At 36.1% G+C, this 18,282-nt stretch overlaps 1 pseudogene across 1 annotated transcript; it reads right to left on the reverse strand.

The window, feature by feature from the left end:
* Positions 1-920: 920 nt before the first annotated feature.
* On the reverse strand, positions 921-18,099 carry LOC149025756 (pleiotropic drug resistance protein 3-like; annotated as a pseudogene). Its single transcript, XR_016171781.1, has 23 exons — positions 17,685-18,099; positions 14,261-14,387; positions 13,550-13,635; positions 12,025-12,109; positions 11,029-11,188; positions 10,861-10,937; positions 10,106-10,159; positions 9,727-9,817; positions 9,281-9,582; positions 8,904-9,185; positions 8,489-8,802; positions 7,503-7,663; positions 7,319-7,422; positions 5,720-6,083; positions 5,474-5,547; positions 5,036-5,368; positions 4,654-4,944; positions 4,367-4,450; positions 4,152-4,285; positions 2,927-3,154; positions 2,605-2,776; positions 1,918-2,172; positions 921-1,559 (listed from the first exon to the last, which is right to left on the reverse strand). The product of XR_016171781.1 is annotated as a pleiotropic drug resistance protein 3-like (transcript).
* Between the last annotated feature and the right edge of the window lie 183 nt (positions 18,100-18,282).

Below are 18,282 nucleotides of genomic sequence, written 5' to 3' on the forward strand. Positions count from 1 at the left end.
GAACTACATATACATCAACCAGATTTTTCCCTCTCCCATATTCTACCCTGCATGAACCTAGACCTACCTGATGTTATTATTCAAATTAACCCATGCAGGTAAGAAGAAAATTCTCTCAATAACTACCAGGGTTACATGGCTCATGCATGGTCGAGCATTTTCATCCACCTACATATGTATAGTCATCAGTATCTTGTCACTGGGGACATCAACATCAATCACCGGTTACTATTAAACTCTTCATGCACCTATCCATGGTTTCAGCTTAAGTGCGAATGTCATATCCCTAATGGGGCCCAATTTAGTATATGAATGTTAAATTATGCTAACCTAGTATGAGATAGATTAAAGAACTTGTTCATCGGCTTCAGAATTTTTAAAGTACTGATCAAGTACGTAACTTTTAGTATAAAAAACTAACACCACGTTAAAGTTCGAAATTTGAAAAACATAAACCTACCTAAGAGAAGACAACCTGGAGTTAATATGCCCTCAACCATGCCATGTAAGTTGACAAAGACAGGATCGAAGTTCTCTAGTAATTGTTTTTATATATGAATAGTGGAACCGTCTCTTCACTCTTCAGAAGTTCATTTAACCTCTGATCTTTTTTCTTTTTCTTTTTTAGTTAAAAGATTTGATCTAAAGAAATTAAATAAATAAGAACACAACCTAGTGAATTTATGGGAGAAAGGATCTCCATCAACTTAGAGAAGAAAACGACAGGAGCAAATGTTATATAGATGTTTTAACTTCCCATCAATTTCTTTTTAAGAGATTCATAATCTTCTCCATGATAGTCTTCTGTTTTCTCTCATCAGAATGCAAACTTCTTGCCCAGCAAAATTTGAATTATTTTCTCGTTAATTAATTTATCCGATTAATTGGAATTCCGGAATCATAATTCATCCATTCTCAGAGCAAATATGTCATTTTCTATGCAATACCAGTCTTAGCACCATAACATTTATCATTTCAACCAATTTAGTTGCCAGTGCGCTTTCCCATCTTCCAAAATCTTTGGCATAACAAATAAATTTCTGGTCGTAAGCTTCACATGGAACAAATAAAAAATTTTCCCATTTGGTTACAGATGGATCCAAATGAGGAAGCCAAATAATGGTGAAGTAGTGGGTCAGACTGAACCTAACTCAATGTTCAAGAACAAGTTCCACTTGTAGGAAAAAAAATCAACCATACCATGAAAAGTGCTTTCTTCATGTTTAGTAGTGCAATGCTTCAATTGGAATGGCTTCAGCAACTTGATTACATACCTTTTAAGTGTTCTACAGCAGTTATCTCTTCTGGAAATTGAGTTTTCCTATACAGTAGGCAAAAGCAGATGCAAAGGCAACAGGGTAGGCAATAAGAACAACAGCCACTAGGTTCAAACTGAAGCTAAATCCAAAGTAATTACTAATGAAGGTAGATACTGGTTGGGTTTCACCAAGCGCCGATATCTCTGTCTGCAAATCTCCATATTGTGAAGCGAGGAGACCATTCAGTGCCCAGGATGTTGGGATCAAATAATACAACCAAATCCACCAACTCGGTATTTGCTGTAAGAAAGAAAAACATCAGAATCCACAATTGTTTCAACATAGACTCAACTTCTCTCTTCTTCTCTTTTTTGGGTAAAATAGGTTTAAGATGAGGACACATCCACATATCCAGTCCAATGCATACAAATTTACACGGGACTAGGATCGGCTGATCATATCGGAACTAACCAAGATGAAAGGATCCATCATTCTGGACTAAAGTTTGATCAAGGTTGAAAGCTGGACAAAATGAGAACTCCCATGTAGAGATGCAACTGATTCCATGCTCGAATTGGAGCATGAAATGAAGCACACAAATGACAGGAAATGAATGCAATTCAAGGAATTTATTAAATTAATAAGATAATTGGCTTACCGGTCTGGGTACCAAGAACCCAGCAAGAAGGTTCAGCAATGTGTTGCAGGCAGAGGCCATTATGGTAGCCACATGAATGCTTGGGGTCACAGCTACAAGAAGCATCCCAAGGTAATTGAAACAGAGCAGCACACAGAACATGACATAGAAGTACCAGAATATCTTATAAGCTGATGGATAGTACCCAATCATGGGATATGTGATGATCACATAAATACAAACTTGAGAGAAGACATAGGGAAGCTCAATTACCACCTACACAAAAAAGGTTTCTGCTTTTAGGTAGCTGAATAACTGTGAAAACATATAAATCAAACACTTAGGAAGATATTAAGACCATTTATCCAAGTAGGAAATCTGAGTACCTGCCAATGGCAATGCCAAAGGTGGGATCTTAGAATTCTTTGTAATACTTCATGTATCCATCTGGGTATGCTTAGACATTAATTCTGTATTTTCTTTTTTCCTAATACATATATTTTTCTGACCTTAATGAGAAGAAATAAAAAGCAATCCTGGTATCCGAATTAGGATAGAGACATCAATTTTGGAATAAACAACTTTTTTCTCACTTGATCCTAACGTCTTGAACCTCAAAGCAGTACGAAAAAATTCTCAAGCTTCATATCAACACATGCTAAAATCTAGGTTGACCTAAGTATAGAAGTCCAAGAGAGTTGTCTAGACCTGTGCAAATGAATATGCCCACGAAGAATACATTCCAGCGGCTCTTTCCCTGTATAAAACAGTCCGCTCCATTGTTACAAATGGTAACACTGATGTGCAATTGTTGACGCCTATCATGAGCACAGCAACATACATCCCACCAAGTATATTGAACAAGTCCTGCTCAGTATTTCTGAAAACAAAATCAAGAGAAATATTAAATAACTGGTATTGCATTGTATATCCCTTCAAATATTAAACTCAGGTATTGGAAACATTCAAGTGGTTTGGCACTCTCGTAAAATAATAGAAAATTTACAATTTGAATGGAGTATGGACTTACATCTTCTGCCCCTGCTTCCAAAACAATGCTCCAAATAACAGAGACGCAATAAATGTAAATGCAGATCGCCTTAAATTATAATTAGGACTTCTCCAGTAGGCCAAATTTTGTTTCCACAAGCATACTTTAAATTGTCCCCAACCATTTTGTGGAAAACGGGTTGGAAAATGCAAATCCTCTGAATCAGGAGGTGGAGTACTCAATTTCTTTACAAGCTCCTTGTTGTCCCTATAATCAAAGGAGTAAAATGCTTAGTATCTTACTCAACAGTACCATGGTTCTACAACACAAAATAAGCTACTGTACAACCAATAGCAAGTTTGCTTTGTATCCTTATACAGGAAAGATAAGATAGTTATACAACTTTGGTGTTCAACTGAATTTCATCCAACAGGTAAACAGGTTACTAACCCCAAAATGTTTAGGCAATTGAAGGTTTCAATACAGCCACAAAAGTACGCTAAATAAATTAGTCATATATGTATATACATATATACATATATAAGGCCCTGTGGGGATTTGAATTCCTGACCTCTTACGAGTTGTCGGGTCTTCTGCCAACTAAGCCAACCCCTTGGGTTAGATAAATGAGCCTTATTATCTAATCAATGGAATCTCCTATAAGAAGTGATCTGCTGTCCTTTATCTTTATTTAGAACTCTAGGCATCAATTGGATAATTGGGTCACTACAAAAACACAAAATCCAAACTAGGCTTGAGGGAATGTCACATGGAATCTCCTATAAGAAGTGATCTGTTGTCCTTTATCTTTATTTAGAACTCTAGGCATCAATTGGATAATTGGGTCACTACAAAAACACAAAATCCAAACTAGGGTTGAGGAAATGTCAGATAAATGGCTGGTTAGCACTAGCTAGGACATGCCTCTTTGGTTGGATTTACAGCAGCTAACAAGTGTATATGCTTCACTATCTGCTCAGTAGTTATTCATTTCACCTGTCTAACATGAATGACTAAGCCAAAAAATCTTTGTGATGGTGGTCAATTACTGGGTTTTTATTCCAAAAATATGCAAAATATAGCTCGTCAACAACATCCAGTTTATTTAATTAAAAAAATGATCTAAAAGGTATGAAAAAATCTTTTATTCCAGTAATAAAAAGATATATGGAAAAATTTATGGTTCAGATCCTATTATTTTCAATTGATAGGGTCAGATCTCTTCTTTTGAGGAAATTCAAAATCAATAAATGCATAAACTTACTCATATAAGATGGAATCCTTATAAAGTTGCGCAAAATCGACTCCAAGTTCTGTCTCGGCAGATGCAGATGTGACATCTAACATCCATGTTGCTGGGTTGTACTTATTCTTAATCTTTGGCACCCCAGGAATGCTCTAGTAGGAAAAAGCAGAGAAATGAAAAATAAAAGTATGTTGAAGCACAAAAATAGAAGAAAAATGTCAAAGACAACTTACCTCAAAGTATTCAATAACCCTACTTGAATGTTGGCCCAATGGTCCAGCATAAATTATCCGTCCTCCAGTTTTCATCAGAACCAACTATGGGAGTTGTAGAATATGCGTTAGAATAATACCCTGATTATTATGCTTCGTGAAAGCTAGATTCTTAACTTGACACTTTACATGGTCAAAACTTTGTATTTATATTTTGCTCATGCAAACTGCAACTTGATTACATGGTCAAAACTTTGTATTTATATTTTGCTCATGCAAACTGCAACTTGAGGTCATATGACTCATACCTCATCAAATGCTTCAAATATGTCAATGCTTGGTTGGTGTATGGTGCAAACAACTGTTCGTCCTGTATCGACCACATTTCTTACTGCCCGCATAACAATGGCAGCTGCTCTAGCATCCAAACCTGATGTAGGTTCATCCAGGAAGACTATAGATGGGTTGGCAACAAGCTCCACAGCTATTGTAAGCCTTTTGCGTTGCTCAGTAGACAAACCATTAATACCAGGAATGCCTACCAAAGAATCTTTAATTCCATCCAGCTCAATAGTATCAAGAACTTCATTTACAAATTCCTGTGAAAGAACATGTTGTACCAATTCTAGTATTAGTTTCATTCTTTTTAACCCAATAATTATTTTAATTTTATATATAAGGATGTCATACAGCTTTTGCATTTGCATCAATTTCAGGTGAAAGCCGCAACCAAGCAGAATACATCACTGACTCTTGGACAGTGATTTGAGGAGAATGTATATCATTTTGCTCACAATAGCCCGAAATCCTGGCAAAGGTCTCTTGAACCTTGGGATAACCACCAATCGTTATTGTCCCTTCAATATATCCACCAGTTTTTCTTCCAGAAAGAACATCCATAAGAGTTGTTTTACCAGCTCCACTGACACCCATTAATGCGGTAAGAACACCTGGCCGAAATGAACCAGTAATATCATGAAGAAGTTGTAGCCTTTTTTTTGTGAAACCTTGCTCTTTCATTTCCTGTTAGAAAAAGTTAACATAAACATCATTTTTGCATCTTAAATAATTCTTGCAGACAGAAAATCCTTGGAAACAAATTTAAGTCGATCGTTTCAGGTTGATTACCAAAGGAGTGTCAATGTAGTACTGAAGATCTTCAAATGCAACTGATAAGGGTTTAAAAGGTAGGACCATCTTTTCTGTGAAATCAATAGCAGCATTCATGAGAAAGATTAGGGACATTGAAAAGTTATAGTTACAATACAAGATGGGGATAGGGAAGAACCATATTGGTTGTGGTTTGTAACTTTAAATTCTGACTGTCACTCCTTCCCTTGAAAAATAAAATCAATAATTAAAGAATATGGTCACCTTTTCTGGTGTCCGCAACTATTTTAGGATTGGATTTGTTCTCCGCATGAATTTTGACTTTATCATCACTTCCTTGCATTTGGGAAAGCTTTTCATGTGAAATAATAGCACGAGACTTTCCAGGAGCTGCATACTTATAGATTTGGTCAATACTAATATACTGTATGTCCTGTTTTCCTGGCAAACCCACTAATAAAAGAAAAGGAAACTTACACTTTGAAAAAGTTAAGGTCAATATGAAGCCAATATTAAAAAGTATAGCAAAGCCAAGTAAGATGCCAAATGCTATCCAGTAAAAGTAACTTGGGAAGTTCAGACCACGGGTTTGCAGTATTTGTTGACCTAGAGTAGTGTTTGCTGACAGCTGAAAAGGCAAAAAGAACAATAGTATAAGTATTGCCAACTTTATTTCGGGTGAATATAAGTATTGCCAATTTGATGATCAAATTTTGAGTTAATAGAATATAAGATTAATTATGGATAAAGAACTTATTTATTCAGCAATAGAGAACAACAATTAATTAACTATACAAAGGATAACTATAAATGTCCATGTGTCAATGATGGTACCAATCCATTGGTTAACACAACACATTTTCAGGAGAAAAAAAATGATGATCTATTGTACAATGGGAAGGGTGGATGAGCTAACATGGTGGACGAACAAGAGGGGAAACAGGGCAAAAGAAAGATTTACAAAAGGACTAATGGGAGCAATAGTTAGGAAAACAATACTTAATGTTCTCTTTATGAGATAATATTGAGTACTTTGAAAAGATCCTGGGAACCTTGAGTGTGTTTCGGGTGTGTGGGTTAAGAACAAGATCCACCCTCAAGATACCAATATTTCTAATCAGAAATAAGTATACTATTTCATTTTGTTAAATAAATAATCACACGTCCTACCTTTAGTCTTTCTTCATACTGTATTTATTCTCCAAAGAACAAATTATAGATTACAAATATGTAAAGGTGTATATAAGCTTTTTCTTTTCACTTCCTATCATTAGTCTCTCTTTATACCCTTTTTTTCTTCCCCCAAATAGAAGAAATTATAGATTACAAACACATAGAGATACATATAAGCATTTCTTTTACTAAGCTTTTTCTTTTGAAACATAAACATATAGAACATGAATTGATCATCAAAAGTAAGCCTTTTTTTGCATCATGAAATTTTCTTTCATTCTTTTCTTTCATGCAATTTTCTTTCACTCTATTAACAATGCTTCAAACTCGTGCTTTGCAGATACAGATCCTCTGCTAATGTTAAGTTCAGCTAATAATGGATAAATACTCCATTATTTTTTGAGTAATTATACTCTGAGCATATGTGAACAATGACATCTTTCCAATGTGTATAGCTATGTTATTTATATTTTCTTATGACCGAATAAGGAACTAATCTACTTTGCCTCTATTATAAGAAGGCAAAATACTTTCTACAAATATATATTGAAGGACTCATCCCCAAGATCAAGGCTTCAAAACAACCTCTCAGCAAAAATTCTTGGGGTACACCCAGTCTCAACTAATTGGTCCATCATGTATAACACTCACTCCTTATAAATCAACAAAATCAAGTCATTTGATGCTCACCATTTGCCAACGAGGAGCAAGAAATTCATTTAGCGACAGGCCTATTTCCCCATACGACAACGGGGACACCCAAAATCCCCACTTCAACCAAACTGGCATGTATGCTGCAAAGAAAACATCTTTCAGTATTTCCAATTTAAAAGGCAGCCAAGACTTCATTAACCAAAAAAGTAGAGAGCCTTACGTTGTGGGATAACAAAGCCACTAAACAAAAGGAGGCACAACCAAGTCATTGCACCAGCAGTCATAGCTGCAACAGTAGTTTGAGCAATTGAGGCAATAAATCGGAACATGGACATTGACGTCAGATGCACAGCAAAAAGTAGGATGAACTGGCTTAGAAACCTAAGTAAATACATTATGTAAAGAAGAATCAGAGACTGGAAATAATTGAGAACAGTAATCATCCAAAATCTTCTAAGTGGACTACTTCTAATATACAAGCATGTTTATAAAGAAAAGAGTGTATAAATAAAATAAGTATAGCTGAAATTAGGATTTTAAGGTGGATGAGTATTAAATCTAAAAAAGCTAGAAATAAACTTATAACAGTGGTTATTTAGGACTGAGTTCCATTAAGTTATAAGTTGAAGGAGAGCCATCAGAGTTGTTTTTGATCATGTACAGATAGGAGCCAAAGACCATTGAGTGCACACCTAAGGGGTGATATGATGCAGATTAAAGAAATTAGAAGCACAAATGGTAAGGCAAAATTCACTTTTAGTGAACTACTGAAAAGATAAATGGTTTGGGTAGAGTTGAAATATTCTAAACCACCCCCCCCCCCCAAAAAAAAAAAAAGATGGAGTCAAATGGAAAATATGATTTGTATAGTTGACTCCATTTATTTGGAATGGGGCTTTAGAATTGACGTGAGTTCTAATTTGTAAATCATGGTTAAAAATCAAGAAAATTCTTATGTGTCAACTAGATAAAAGTTGTCAACTGAAAGATTGTTTTGTGCGAAAATATCCTCATTATTGATTCCCCTTGTGCTCCATATCTCCCCTCCATGACCATGTGCCCTTATGATCGTAAGTGTTCAATATGCCCCCATTAAAGTCATGTAGCAAAATGCTTCCCACACTAGGGACATGGGAAAACCTCTCCCATAGTTTATACAAAAATCTCTAGATTCAGTACAGTAAAGATTCTCCATAGAATACCTACCTTGTGAATTCAGGACTATATCCAATGACATAATAAGTAAGAGCACACCAAATTAAAGACGCAACCATTGAAAGTGGAATTTTCAGAATAGCTGCTGGAATTGCATAAGCCCAAGCTGGGTAAAAGCAAGACTCTCTTTGTTTGTAGAACACAGAAATTCTTGAAACTGTCATAGATAACTCGGGGTATCCATCAGCTATCATTACCATAAGACCAAAAAACAAAGAGCCCATATAATAGTTTGCATGCAGCAAATCAACACTCATTCGAGTCCGTATAAAAATTGTCATAGTAATGGATGCAATGATGACCAGCTGCAAGATGTAATATCGAGGTAGATGTTAGACAGCATAGGATAGTAGGAATCTTTTGAACAATCGGAGGAATGAATACCAAATGTAGTGGAATGAATTACCTGAACAGATTTGAAAACATATACAAATGAATTTCGCCTCATGAGCAGAAATTCCCTGCTCATGCAAGCTTTAAAGAGCTCCCATTTGCTTAAAGAGTACATATTGAAAGATATAGCTTTTTTATGGCTCTGAGATTTATCATATGGTAGTGAAAGCTCTTCATTGAGCTTATGTCCAATACTGGACTCCCTAAATTTTCGAGAAAACTCATCCACAGAAATATAACTATATGGTCTTTCTGTGGAGTACCAATATTGTGCTTGATCATTCTTAGAGACAACCTGAAATGAAACGAAATTAGAAAGTTAAATATTTTTGCTTAATTTGCAAAGACAGAGGCAGAAGGGGGAGTAATCAAAATTGCTAGCATGTTTACCTCTTGTAGGAAATCAGCAGCACCTTTTCTTTCGGGGCACCTAAATCCACATGTCTCAAAGAATTCAAGGATATGATCACGAGGACCATGGTAGACAATTTTTCCTTCTGCCATCAATACAATATCATCAAAGAGATCATAGGTCTCTGGTGCCGGCTGAAGAAGTGAAATAAATGCTGTAGCATCTGTTAGACGCACCAAGTGTTGAAGACAGGAAACTATCTGAAAGGTAGTAGAGCTGTCTAAGCCAGTAGATATTTCATCCATAAATAGAGCTTTTGTTGGACCCACAATCATCTCCCCTATATAATGTCATTAATAGAAGATATTATTGTAAGGACTTAAGTAAAATTCAGTTTGACTCATAGAGATTGATTCAAACATAGAACCATACTTAGATGCAGAGACTGCTGCAACATTGCTTTCCATTTTTTAATGCAAATTACCTGTTGTTAATCTCTTCTTTTGGCCACCTGAGATACCTCTTCTCATTGCATCTCCAACCATTGAATCAGCACAGAAATCAAGTCCAAGAATCTGACTTGATAAAGGTGTGCAAAAGGAAAATATCATTAATATAGCATAAATAATCGTTTACACGACAAATAAGAAGGAAGCCACTGTTGTTACTTGGGGTTTCAGTAGTATCTTTCGACCTTCCTCTTGAAGGCTGTTCCCCCCTCCCCCCAAAAAAACCACCCACCTGTCTTTTTCCCCCTTGCATCCTCTCTTCCTTTCCAGGGTTTTTGGTAATGACTATTTATTCATCCAAGAGGGGAAAAAAAACAAAAGAAGCCAGATTTTCAGATTTGGCAGCACTACTACCTTTAAAATGTAGTCTGTCTGGAGGCTTTTCCCCGTACCTTCAACAGAAATTGCCTGTTTAAACAGTTGGTAAGCGTTGTTATGGAACTCAAACATCCAAATATAACCAACTGCAAGCCACAACTATAGGAGTGAAAAAAGAAAGAAAAAGATGAGTTCATGCTGTATTAGTGATTTATGTGGCCTTCCTCAATTATGGGAGGAGAAGCATCTACCTCCAGTAGCAATTTCAGTCAAACAATTTTATCATTTACTCTTTAGGTCACCTGTTGGGTTTGAATAGATAAAAAACAATGATACTAAATACATTAGCCTTTTATAAATTTAATCAAGGGGGAAAAGAAGAAAAAAACAGATACTGACTTTGAAATTTTTATGGAAGATCTGATAAGTTAAGTTACGCTTATTTGACCAATCAGCTATCGTTTGTAAATTTCCCTTAAGTTCAAGAATTTGCGATGCTGTGGAATTCTAATAAAACTCCAAAATAGAGTTTAAACCCACAGGGTGAGGAAGGGAAGGATATAGGCTTTCGACATCTATTAGTAACAAATTTCCAATAAGGTATGAACAGAGATCAAGTCAAAGACTTCAGCATGAGCTGTCATATCTCCTAGATTTTATGTGTACAACTACTAAATAATGCCAAGTCTCCTGGCTCTATCTCCTTTGATTATGTCATGCGTTATCATACCTAAGCAGCATGCATATGGATTAGGAATCAAATTGAGAAGTCTATAAATACTAGTAGGTACCTTCATGTAAGTATCTACATCTGGATCTGGGAGGATTGCTTCTTCCTTCTCCCTTTTGCTAACCTCCATCATTATGTCTTGATACATATATATCAATTCACAGTCTCAAACAAACAAGTATATGAAAACCAAAAGAAACATTGGAATTATACCAAAAGAGTAGAGTACCTGTTCGGCTTCCAACACCTTGAAAACATGCAGAATAATCAATTGTTTCCCTCACAGTCATCTCAGGAATGTGTAGGTCATGTTGACTTATATATGCTGATGTTTTCTGAGGAATAAACTCGTCCAGTTTGTAACCATTGTAAGAGATCTCCCCTGTGACCTACAAGAAGTATTTAACAAAGTAGATTGAATATTTCATGATTTTGACATCCAAGGTAGAGATGCAAATATATAATGAATCTGAATACTGATGTCCTGCTTCCTCGATATCCCTTCTGACTAATGCTTACTGTTGTAGATATTATTTCAGAATCTATAAATAATAGCTTATATATATATATATACACACACACTATTTCTACTAAAATTTTATACAGCAGAAGACAAATGTACTTCCATCTTAAGTTATTTAATACTAAAGTAATTAACTATTTAACTTATTTTAGGCTTAATTAATTAACAAATTAACCAGAAATCAATTAAAATTTGGATATTTCAATCCTCAATGGGAATCATTCCGAAGATGAGAATGAGATATCCTTCTAATACGAATTTGGATCAGATTGCAGATTTCTAGTTGGGACTAATTTGCCTTGTTTGCAACCTAATTCAAGGGCTAGAAAAATGCAATCTATGGGAAAAGCGTATCATTACAACTCTTTCATCATTCAATTATGCAAACTTCTGTCTTTCCTTTTGAAGGCCTTGACTATACATAAAGGCTTAGAGTCTTTCAACTACATAGCGAGCGTGTTAATCAGGTTTTATGATGTGAAGATATCATTCCAATACTCGTAACAAGGACATACAACAATATTCGTGAACTCTCTTTACCACGTGACCAAAGTTTCAAAAGATGCATTATAAAGCTATTCTTAAGAACAAATTTTTTTGGTAAAAATCATATTATTTTATATAGATTAACAACCAAGTACATTTTTCTGCTTTAAGTTGGAACATCCAAGGCTTTAACACGAGCACTAAGTGTGGACAAACCTTGAGAGACTCATCTAGTTTTCCTGAAAGGGCCAATAACAAAGTGGTTTTTCCACTGCCCGGAGGACCAAGTAATAACGCCATCCTGCAACACAAAAAACATAAGTGAACTTTATTATATTTCTTCAAATTCGTCTTTGGCATCTTTCCCTCCAAAAACAATCAACTAGAGAAGGAATTTACTTCAAAGCTTTTCATTTGGACTATAATGTCTTGTATTTAGCAGTACAGTAGCCAAGAGCCTATTCTCTCTAGTAATGATTTGTGGAAGTACAGACATTCCAAAATGAATAGCAAAAAGCACAAACACCCCAAGGATATGTCAAATTGGCAGACCTTAAAATATCTCTTAAGGAATTTGCTAACGGAGTGTACCATTTTGCAAATTTAAGAGACATTTTGAGGTGTCTCTCCCAATTAGTTATACTCTTGATTTGTTTGTACTTTTTGCTATACATTTTGGAGTGTCCCTGAAATTTTCCCATGATATTATATTTCTGGATTTGTTTTCAGCCCAAATTTCATATCTTTATAAAATTGTCAGATCACTTACATAAGGAATTTTCTCCAAAAAAATCTGACTTATCCCAACCCCCCCCCCCTCTCTTTTCACTGAATTAGAATTCATACTTGAAAACTACTATACGACCGTGAACATGATTTACACCAAAATAGATTCACAATTTAAATGATGATTCTAAAAGGACTCTTGAGGATCTAGTGTAGGAACTACATATGGCTGCCATGTGGTTGACATGACTACCATGGACTCATGGAGGTGCCGGCTGCACTATCTTCTGATACATTAAAATTTACTTGGAGTTTTATTTAAATTAATGGATATAGGTGCTATGAATAGAACTCCAGCAGCAAGGCCTACTTCAAAAGAATGTAATTGAATTTCCTTCTAGAAGTAATTAATCAATGCACTGTATCTAGTTTTAGATTGCTTCGTTTTCTTTTTTATTCTCTCTGATTTTTCTAGCCTCAATATCATTTTGCTCCTCAAGAAATAAAATTGCAAATCAAATTCATGGTTACTGATCGAGTAGAACAGATTATTAATGGAAAATAATGCACAATAAGACAAATATAGCAGTTTGACCCCAAGAGAGAACCATTTAATGCAATCATCTTTTGACATGAGGAGAAAATTAGGAGAAATGATATACAATAAAGAGCATACCAGTGCACAAGGCTACTGGTACTGAGAGGGCCTGGAGAGGTCATACGCAGCCTTACCCTACTTCCACAGAGAGGCTGATTCCAAAACTTGAACCTATGACTACTTCGTAACAATTGAGCAACATTTACTGTTGCACCAAGGCTTTTCGCCTGCGCTCAGATGATCCTATTATTCAAAAGGATTTCTTAAAAGGTCACATCTAATAATTGAATCTACCTTTTATGAGCATTAATATCTATAATCACAATGATATTAAAAAGAAAATGAGAAAAAACTTATGATGCCTAATTCCTTTCTGAATTATTTACCAGACAAGAAACTTGATTGAACTTTAACTACCTCCCAGGTTTTATGATGCCATTGACATCTTTGAGGATGCTAATCTTCGCTACTTGAGACTTGAAACCTGGTAGCTTGGAAAAGGCCTATGCAATTAAAAAAATCCAACATTAGAAAGGAAGATTGTAAAAATTAATCTATAGAAAAGCAGAGGGCCCAAAATGACACCAAAACTCTAACACAGGAATCATCAGTAGTCAGTATTTAGTTAGAAAGTCCAGTGAACCCCATAGCTGTTACCATGTACAAATGGGTGAGCTTGGGACATAAAACCTATTTTCTATTGTTTTTCATATAAAAGTTGGGAGAAGAATGTCTATTTTCAGTCCAAGAGACAAAAAAAGGAAGCGAAAAGCTTTTAATGATCAAATTCAAATAGTCAAAAGAAGCACATCTGGTTTGAGCTCCTTGGGACCCACAGATTAGCCCAGGGCCCTCTAATTATCTCATGAACATAGAAACTAGGACCCATGACCAAAGCACTCACACAAATCAAAAAAAAAAAAAATAGAATGAAGATCTTAGGCCAATAGAGAAGTTTGTTCATGATTAACCATGTCATGCATGCATTATGTTGGTGTGTTTGTAACCTCCTACAAAAGTTTTCCTTTAAATTCCAAATGAATGTAGGGAAGAGTAACAATGGATTCAAGTTCAATCAATATCTAAGGTGAATGGTGAGTCAAATAAATGGGTGATCATGGAACTTACCAGAAAAAGCTTGCTTCTGAGGGAGTTCCATAAGGTAGGGAGAGGTTTGCCATGAACTACCTCGCACTTGGCATCAACGGACAAATTTTTGTATCTCACTTCCACTGTCGGCAATTTCACTCCAACTCTACAAAAAGCAGCTCAACAATATCAAATGCTATCAGAGAAACCTTTGGCATAATTCTTCATATAGTTTCTTAGAGAAAGAAAACAGTGATTCCTTTTTTTTTCCCTCTGCCTACTAGGCTGCATTTTGAACCTGGTACCTCATTGTTTATCTCTTTCCTCTCCCACTATTAGATGACATATTTAGCAGATTTTTTTTTTGGGGGGGGGAGGGAGGATTGAGGTTCACTCAGACCAACTTAGGCGCACCTTGTCTACTCCTCGGGGGTGGGTTCATATCCTCTGCAGCACCCAAGAGAGCGGACATCCATCAGCCAGCTACCAATGAACGCCATGTGTCCTTTATGAATTTTCTACCATTAAATTATAATATTCTTAAACTGGCCTAACCAATTTGGTTCATTAATCAAACCAAATCGTGAATAATCCAATGGTTATAGATTCATAGGGGGCACGAGGCGTTCATTGGCAGCTAACTCAACAGGGCTGGGCTAGGCTAGGCTTTTGCAATTCCAAACCCAGCCCTATATTATTCTAATCTAAAACCATTCCTGCTCTAACCTTAATTTAGGGCCAAAGATTATTATCCCTGACCCTAAGCCCTACAAGGCCAAGCCAAGTCCATTCCCTCCCTGATTGTCCCTAATTGGACTGGGTCGGGACAGGTTGTCCCTGGCCCTGATTGGCCCTAATTTGCCCTATCTCTAGCCCTAATTGGCCCTAGCCCCGGTCCTGATTGGCCCTATCCTTGATGGAGTATGTTTTCATTCACAATTGTTTGATAAATTACTCTTGCTACCTTAAAATTTCAAAAATAAATTTGACGACTGAAATTCTTATAATTTACCTTGACCAAAATGCCCTTCATGTTAAAAGAACCGATGTTTCGAATACCCAAACTAGCCCAGGTATTAGGATCCTTTTATCGAATTACCTCACCAGAGCGAATTGGTAACAACAACAGAAACCCTCCCCTGTTTCACGATCAAATCATCTGCAGCAGCAAAGCTGCGTGTTCACGATGGTTGATGTGAACAAAGCTGCGTGTTTGCTGAAAACGTAGTTGTAGTGTTCATCATACTCGACGCCTAATTCGTCCAAGAACATGTGAGTCGATCTAGAGATGACCATGGCGGAGAAAAAGCGAACCACCGAGCCAGGCATTACTGCGGGGCTGTTGGATTGTTCGGCGATAACTACGCGGCCAAGAATATTAACCGTCTCAATCTTCCCCCCTCATTTTTCTTCCATTCAAAACTCCCAATGGCATAATCAGATTGCTCCATGTAATGATTTAGGAACTCATGAGGAGTGACTACGATTTCTCAGCACAAACGGACCCAGAAGAGAAAACCAATCCCTGGAGTGTTGTTAGTTGTTTTTCCTTCTAATTTATGAGAAAAGTACAGCGGATCCGTTCTTATACCCTTCCACTTCTTCTTCTTCTTGACTAACACCATTACGCCTTTCTCTGCAACTTCCTCAAGCCACCAACAAAGGAAACCAGTGAATAGTTTACCCTTTTCCCTGCTTAATCTTCTTAGCCCTTACTCTTCCAACTCCAGCAACATCAGCATATCCACCACTGCCTCAAAGGCTTTCTGACTATCCTCCACCGCGTCAAATGCCTTACGCTTATCCTCCATTGCCTCAACTCTACGCCCATTCTCCTTGTTAAAATTGATTCTTCATTTGGGTTGTAATCCCACAACTTCGTGCTCTGTGGGTTATATTATACTTACAAAATCAAAATAGGAAACACATCAGTAGGGATGGTTACATGAGAGTTTCTGTTGGTGGAATGAAGAAGGAGAGAAAGATTAAAAATGGAGTTGCAGCGCCGCGCAGCTGAAGCTCCGGCAATGTAGCTGTCGGAAGTTTAACTGTCATTGCTGGGATTCTTCTTTTGAGCCCTAACGCGTTCTTTCGTGAAGACGACTTTTGGAGGGAAAATCTGGAACGTGGAACAAAGCATATACCGAAGGTAGATTTGACATTTGACATTTAGAGATATACCACGGTCGATCCGCCGGTCCACCCACCCCCAATAGGGGCAAAAAAATTTGTACCAAAAAATAAACCTTGAAAAGGGCACGTTTGGTTACGTTTTTAAAAAAAGTGTTTAGCGTTCTTCTGTTCTTTTAGAAAGGAAGAACAGGTCAAAGGCATTTGTTAAAATGGTTCATTCTGATGTTCTTTAAGAACGGATCAGTCAAAAAAGTGGTCAGAAGAACGCTTTTTGTGAAACATCAGAAAGATATTTTTGCCAAATAGAAAGTGAGAAAATCGGCCCGATTGAAACCTTAAAACGAGTTTATCAAACACCAACTAATTATAATAGTGTTCTAGAAATATTTTCAGAACGGATTTATCAAACACTCGTTTCCAAGTAAAGAACGGCCTTTTAGCATAGAAACACTAAAAAATGATTTTGCATAAGAACTAATCTTTCTTAACTAAAACGTTACCAAACGCATGTTTATAGTTAATAGAAAAGTTTCAAGGGTATGGGAAACTTTTGATCCCAAACCCCTTAAGTTATCCCTAATATTAACTATGTCCCTGAGTTTTTGAATTTATAAGTAAAGCCCTCTATTACTAACCCTTTTAGTCTTAATTAATTTTTATTTATTCATTTCCAATAATACCCGGCATCTTAAGTTTAAAAACACTACCATGAACCATATCGAAAATTTGTGAGGATTTAAAGTTTAAACAGGAAGAAGTCATCGACAGTAAAGGAAGATAAATAGATGAGCCCAGCTTTAGGGTTTTACATTTAAGATTATTCTTTTTTCTTTTTTTTTTTGAAAAGTTTTAACTTGTTTATATCACTATTTAGCTGTGATTTCATAAGGATAAGTTATGCTATTGATATATTTCCACTCTATATGAAGGCTGGTTGATAACTTACATAAATTTGGATGTGGCATTGAAAATTTTCCTTTTAAACACTAAAAAATGAAGATTGACTCTCTTTTCTAACATGTATCTCACCTTTGGAGATTTTTTTAACTGCTGATTTTGTTGTGGATTGTGATTCATGAGGTTATGTTGATTTTGGATTCAAGATTCTCAACTAACTCTTCAAAAACATAAGTCAAAGAGCTCCTTGCTATTCTACATATAGCGAGGCTTTTGTTTCTGTCCAATACATAATAACTGAAGCTAACTTTAGTTGGTTAATCCGATTAATTCATCGATGGTCAGCAAGTATGATGGTTCTAATGATGATCTGAACGTATTTCGTGTGCTTTTTATTTGTGTGTATGTGTGATTAAAATAGATGAGAGAATACCTGTCAACTCTTTTTCTAAGTTTCTGCAATAGTCGAAGATTATCATTTTCTATGTGTTTGATGAGCTTCTCTATGATTGCATGCCTCTCTAGAGCTCTAAGCTTGGTAACATCAACGACCCTTTTCCCTTTAGCATCTGATTCAGTTTCTTTCTTGCCATTGATAGAATCATCAAACAAGGACAACCTCAACCTCTGATAAGTGGGTAGTCTCTCAATCACAGCCCATTGTAGATTAAGCTCATCATCATCTTGTCTTCTTCAGCTGTAGAAGCAACATGATCAGCATCAGAAATGTCACTAATGGAGTTCCTCTTTGAAGAGAACAGCTGAAATGAATGTCGCAAGCTTCTTCCAATTGCAGCTAACTCTATTCTAAGTGATTCCATATCATCTTCCCCAACCAACTGAGCCATTTCTGAAGGCTCTAAAGTGTTTCAAATTTGTTGGGAATCAAAAATGGAAGATGAGATAGACATTTATAACTTCCACAATTAGAAAGGCATTCCTTTCCTTAGAGGTGTGATTAGAATATAGCACAGTCAAATTTAGTTAGCTTTTTGTCTTTTTCAAAGGACATTTGTATGGAAATAACATTT

Source organism: Hakea prostrata, chromosome 2 (assembly GCF_041222555.1).
Source record: "Hakea prostrata isolate BN-2017 chromosome 2, UWA_Hpros_2, whole genome shotgun sequence".
Classification (NCBI taxonomy): Eukaryota; Viridiplantae; Streptophyta; class Magnoliopsida; order Proteales; family Proteaceae; genus Hakea; species Hakea prostrata.